At 40.9% G+C, this 6377-nt stretch overlaps 1 pseudogene; it reads left to right on the top strand.

The window, feature by feature from the left end:
• The first annotated feature begins 458 nt into the window (after positions 1 to 458).
• LOC127176360 (E3 ubiquitin/ISG15 ligase TRIM25-like) lies at positions 459 to 6032 on the top strand (annotated as a pseudogene).
• The last annotated feature ends 345 nt before the right edge of the window (positions 6033 to 6377 follow it).

Raw genomic sequence — 6377 nt, 5'->3', positions numbered from 1 at the left:
GCGAGGGATGTGATCTGTAGACCAGACGATGAGTGACTGAACAGTCCAGGTATTTATAGGGGTGAGGTAAGTGGAATCAGGTGAGCAATTAATAATCAGGTGATCTGGAACGGTTGGGTGGATCTTCAGGGGGTGTGGTCTGAGTGGGTGACTGAGGTAGAACTCTGACAACACGCCTCTCCAAATCACTCCGTAACAGAATACTCGGCCAGTCAAGGATCCAGCAGCTTTACACTGGCCAGGTATGGACACAGCACTGATTTTATTAGCCCTTAAACAAGGCACACAAATGCTGGAGAACTATATTCGAGAGTTTTTAGCCATCGCTCACTATTCAGATTTACTGGACATTTTATTTTGAGATTTTTTTTTTTTTTGGTTGTTTTTTGGACATCACATCTGATCTTCAAGAGTCTCGTCATGCCACGTCTAATCTTCCAGAGACCTGTCTCGTCTGATTTTTAAACAGTTTAATTAAGATGCATGCTAGTTTTAAATAAATCTTTTCATTACTACTGGAACTACATTACTACTTAGTTGTCTAATGATTACTAAACAGCAAGCACAAACTAGCACAAGCACTCAGTGTCTGAATTCACTCACTCATTTTAATTCACTCCTGTAAGTCGACTTTATTAGTGGACAAATGTAGTGAATAGTGGATAATGAGGGAAGAGACACACCTGTTTTATACGTCACTCAAACACAGAACAAGGAAACAGGAATCACATGAGTTCAGGTAAAGAGAAACTGTGTGTCAAAGTGTGTTTGAGTTGTTGTGTGTTTGTGTCTCTGTATTCATACAGTAAATGGCAGAAGCCAGATTTTCTCAGGATGAGTTCTTGTGTCCACTGTGTCTGGATCTCCTGAAGGATCCATTGGCCATTCCCTGGGACACAGTTACTGTAAGAGCTGTATTACAGACTGCTGGAATCAGGAGGATCAGATGAGAGTCTACAGCTGCCCTCAGTGCAGACAGACCTTCAGTCCAAGACCTGCTTTAGCTAGAAACACCATCTTGGCTGAAGTGGTGGAGAAACTGAAGAAGACCAAACTTCCTGCTGACTGTTACGCTGGAGCTGGAGATGTGCAGTGTGACGTCTGTACTGGAAGAAAATACAAAGCCGTCAAGTCCTGTCTGGTGTGTCTGGAATCTTACTGTCAAACTCATTTTGAGCGTCATGAGGAGTTTCATTCACATAAGCCACACAAAGTGACTGATGCCACTGGACGACTGCAGGAGATGATCTGCCAGAAACATGAGAAGATCCTTGAGGTTTTCTGTTGCACTGATCAGAAATGTATATGTATGCTCTGTATGGTGGATGAACATAAAAACCACGACACTGTATCAGCTGCAGCACAGAGGACAGAGAAACAGGTATTTAAAACTAGACACTGATGAAATATTGCTGACACCCGTTTCATATGTTTATATCGGCACCCATATTAACAGCTTACAGCATTCACACTGCACACCACAGCAGAAATGAACAGCAGCTGCATTTATGATTTCAGTCATTTACAGCTTTACTTTGGCTTTTGTTTTGCGTCGGTTAATCATGATTTAGATATAAATGTAAAGGCCCTTCTCGTGTAAATCAGATTTCACAATGATAAAGATTGTAATAGTTGTCAGTGACTGACTCTCAATAAAAAAACTGCTGGCAGTTATTAACAGAAATTCTCAGTGGAATGATCAAATAGTTCATCTGCTACACAGAAGAAACACTGTCAGTGTGAAGCTCTGCATCTGTGAATGTTTCACTTTTATGATACTTGTGCTTGCGCCGTGAAACAGGCCTTTTGCTTCACGTTAGTTCATGTACAATGATTGTAACTGATCATCACTTTTGGAGTTTGAATCTACAACCATTAGTTGTCAGTCAGTTCAGATAAATAACCTTTACATTGCCTCTCCCCACTTTTACTGCATTCATCTGTTCACATGATGATTTAGTGCCAGTAGTTTTCTGTGACATTCACTATCATCTGTTTGTCCTGCAGAAGCAGCTGAAGGAGACGCAGAAGACGTTCCAGCAGAGAATCCAGCAGAGAGAGAAAGATCTTCAGCAGCTGAGAGAGGCTGTGGAGTCTCATAAGGTGAGTCTGGAGAAGAAGAGAAGTTTGTCTCAGTCTCAGTTCAGACTCTCTTGTCTCTTTCAGTCCCACTGAAGCCTGAATCACTGTGTGTCCTAACAGCGCTCTGCACAGACAGCAGTGGAGGACAGTGAGAGGATCTTTACTGAGCTCATCCGCTCCATTGAGAGAAGCCGCTCTGAGCTGATACGGCTGATCAGAGATCAGGAAAAGCGAGCGGTGAGTGGAGCTGAAGGACGACTGGAGCGACTGGAGCAGGAGATCAATGATCTGAGGAGGAGAGATGCTGAGCTGGAGCAGCTTTCACACACACAGGATCACATCCAGTTCCTGCAGGTAACACAGATCTAGAAGAACACCATCATAGTGGACTTGAGACACATCCTGCTGTGACAGGAGACTCACAGAGAAACATTTCAACCCTACAATGAGACTCCATTGATGTGTTTGAGCTGTTAGATGGACATATATGTTCTTAGCAGATTATCACTTTGGGGGAAGTGTGGAGCTGATGAGTTTTGATTTCTGTTTTCTGTAGAGTTTTCAGTCTCTCTCAGCACCTCCTGAATCCACAGATGTAAATGACGATCCTTTCATTTATCTCTTCTCTTCTGATGGTGTGGGAGAATCTGTCCGTCAGCTGAGAAACAAACTGGAGGATTTCTGCAAAGAGGAGCTCAAGAAGATCTCAGACAGAGGTAAAGTCCTGGAGATTCATCTGCTCTCAGAAACAAGTCCATCATCATCTCATATCATGGAGAACATCATATTAGAAATGTGTTAAGAATGGATGCAGGATCATGAGAATCACACTGTGCATATCTGTTGATTTCCACAGTCACCAACATTGTTTCCAGGACCAGGAACGACTTCCTACAATGTAAGTCAGTAAGAAAACAAGCAGAAAAACTCACTGAGTGTGTTCATGTTCTTCCTGTAGAAGGTGAAAGAAGAGTTTTATAATGGATGATATAAATGATGATTTGTACAGGATATCTGCTCATCTGTCCATCGGGTCAATTTATTCCATTGTTTTGTTTTTTTGGAAATGTTAACCTCTGACCCCCTAATTTGTTTCTCCACTAGAAGTATGTAATGTATGCAAAATACCATACGGATTTGATTAACAGATTTGGACTGTTTCTGATATCAGATACTGGCAGGAATTGTAGGTGTGCGGAGTCAATGTACAGCACTCTCTTCCAATATTATGACTGAGGTGCTCTTGAACAAGGCACCAAACCAGGTGTTGGTCCAGTTGGTGCTGGACAAATAACTGCCTAGTGCTTTGGGTATGTGTTCACGGTGTGTGTGAGCAGTGTTCACTACTCACTGCCATATGTGTGCAATTGGATCGGTTAAATGTAGAGCAGAAAGTTAAGTACCGTACTTGACAACATGTCATGACAATGGCAGAACACTCAAAAATGGCAAAACTTCTCATGTTATTCTTCTTAAATGAAGATCCTGGTACCTGGGTAAACAATGCAAATGCAAGAAAGAAGTGTTGCAAAGAGGTATCCAAGAGTAAAATGGACTCCTCTCATAGACTGAAGAACAAATGCAGATTATGCAGATTGTCAGACAGAAACAAAATCTGCTTCCAGTTTCTGCAGCATAAGCACGTGTCAGATTGTCACGACGATTTAGATCAGACTGCAGACTGCAAAGATCAGTTCTCATCAGCAGCACTGTAATGTTTATTTTTGGTGTTTTATGCCTTTATTTTGACGGGACAGTGAGTTGACAGGAAGTGGGAGGGGGGATGGGGGGGTCAGAAAAGTTTCTTGAGCCAGGACTTGAACTCAGAAAGTGTAACGGCGCTACATGTCAGCGCTGCCCACAAGGCTATTGGTGCCAATGTAATTTAACATTTTAAGACTAACAGCACTGTTCTGTGTTCTGGTTTTTAACACAATTTACAGTTTACTAATGGTTTGTATAAGAATTTCAAATTTGTTGAGCACACCCAAAATGTAGTCCAATCTCAGTGAAATTTCATTTATGTCCATTTCCCATTAAAGGGGTCATTGGATGCTAAATTCACTTTTTCATGTTGTTTGAACATTAATGTGTGTTGTCAGTGTATGTCCAAATCTACCCTATAATGATAAAAATCCATGCAGTGGTTTTTAATTAATCTGTAAAAATAATATCCCCTTTTTCAAATCGAGTCATTCTCAGATGCCTGTCGGTGTGCCATCACACCCACAGAGGCCACTCCCACAATAGCTGATTGACATGAGCGTCTTACCTCAGACCAGCTGTAACAGTCCAACCTCTTTGTTTTGATGCCGGAGCAGGGATGTAAGTTAGACAAAAATATCTCTGATTGAGTGATTGAGGTGTTGTGTTGCTGGATGTAATAATGAACATAGTGGTCTTCATTTACTCCCGATGTATATGTAATCTTTGTGATCACCTTTCCTAATAATGTGCTAGTTAGGAAGTTTAGAGGCTAAACGCGGCTAAATGCGGCTAATGTAAACAAGACTGTCTTTCCACAGAGAGAAGAGAGGGGCGGGGTGAGCAGAGCTCATTTGCATTTAAAGGAACAACCCCTTAGAATGAGATGATTTTTGCAGAGCTGATTTTGACAAGGTAAAAAGGGTGTTGTTTTACAAAACCACTGAGAATTTTTAATCAAAGTATATTAGAGACTTTTCATTAAGACCCTAAACAATCATATCAACTTGTGGAAAATGGGCATCCGATGACCCCTTTAAGGACAGTTGACTGAGAGGGTGAGAGCATATGTTGTTTAAATATCCAAATATAAGGGCCACCCTACTGTCATGAAGAGTTCAGCTACATTAAAAAGATCAAACAGATTCATAATTCCTGATTCTGATGTGTTTTATCTCCATCAGATTACCATCATCTCACACTGGATCTGAACACAGCACATAAACACCTCTGTCTGTTTTAGAACAACAGAGAGGCTGCTTACACTGGTGTAGATCAGCCGTATCCTGATCATCCAGACAGATTTGATCATCGGCCTCAAGTGTTGTGTAGAGAGAGTGTGTGTGGACGCTGTTACTGGGAGATTGAGTGGAGTGGACGTGTGCTTATATCAGTGTCATATAAGAGCATCAGCAGGAAGGGACTGGATTATGAGTGTGTGTTTGGATCTAATGATCAGTCCTGGAGTTTGCGCTGCTCTTCCTCCAGATACTCATTCATACACAATAACATAGTGACTGTTCTCCCTGTGACGTCCATCAGCAGTAGAATAGGAGTGTTTGTGGATCACAGTGCAGGAACTCTGTCCTTCTACAGCGTCTCTGACACAATGAGCCTCATCCACACAGTCCAGACCACATTCACTCAGCCGCTCTATCCTGGGTTTTGGGTTAATTTTGGATCATTAGTGAAACTGTGTTGATGAATCAGAAAAGACTGATGAAAGATTCTACCCATAATGCTTTGAGATGATGAATCAGTAACAGTGAGATGTTATAGAGTCTCTTCTTTTCTCTTCATGACAGAACTGCAGTTGAACTTCTGTCACTGAAATAACATGTCAGAATAAATGTATGTAATAAATGTAGATATAGACAGTGAGATCAGTGTGTGTATCTCAGTGACAATGTGTTTCTGTGCTTTTCTCAAACTCTGTGTTGATTTTTAATGTAGTTTCACATTTTTATTATTACTATCAAAACTATCTTTAAATTCACATGATCTCACACAGTCAATAAATCATTTTCAGTATTCACCTTATGTAGCCCAGCCCTTTCCAGCATGTTGTGTTCTTCTGTCTCCTGGTGACATGAGCTGCTGTTTTTATTGTCACACATTTAATTGTTAACTTTGGAAATTGTTTTTATTTTTAGGTTACTGCTTGTTAATAAGTTGATTTGTAAACTGACATGAAATTTCAAGATGTTATTGTTATTTTACATGCAATTTCATTACATTCAAGCAAAATAAACTTGTAGTTTTTAAAAATCACCACACCCGAGCCCCTGGAATCCTCCCTGGAGATTTTTTAGGGTGTTATGTCAAGTCACCTTTTTTTATATAGTGCTTTATACAGTACAGATGTCAAAGAAGGTAGACACAGAGTCTACATAGTTCCAAGTTCAGTGGCCTGAAGTCCATGTCCATGTGCCCCAGAGATCACCCCTCTGTCCACAGTACTTCCTGTGAAGGCAGATGCCATCTTGTGTTTGGGCTGCACACACTTCTCTAGAGGCGACATAACTATTTTGTTATTCTTATAGTTATGGTTCATTAGACTCTGTATTTATAGCCCGCTTGTTCCTATTGTC

The sequence above is a fragment of the Labeo rohita genome, chromosome 2, assembly GCF_022985175.1.
Source record: "Labeo rohita strain BAU-BD-2019 chromosome 2, IGBB_LRoh.1.0, whole genome shotgun sequence".
NCBI lineage: Eukaryota > Metazoa > Chordata > Actinopteri > Cypriniformes > Cyprinidae > Labeo > Labeo rohita.
Note: the sequence above shows the minus strand (reverse complement) of the source record. Positions and strands in the feature narration are given on the sequence as shown.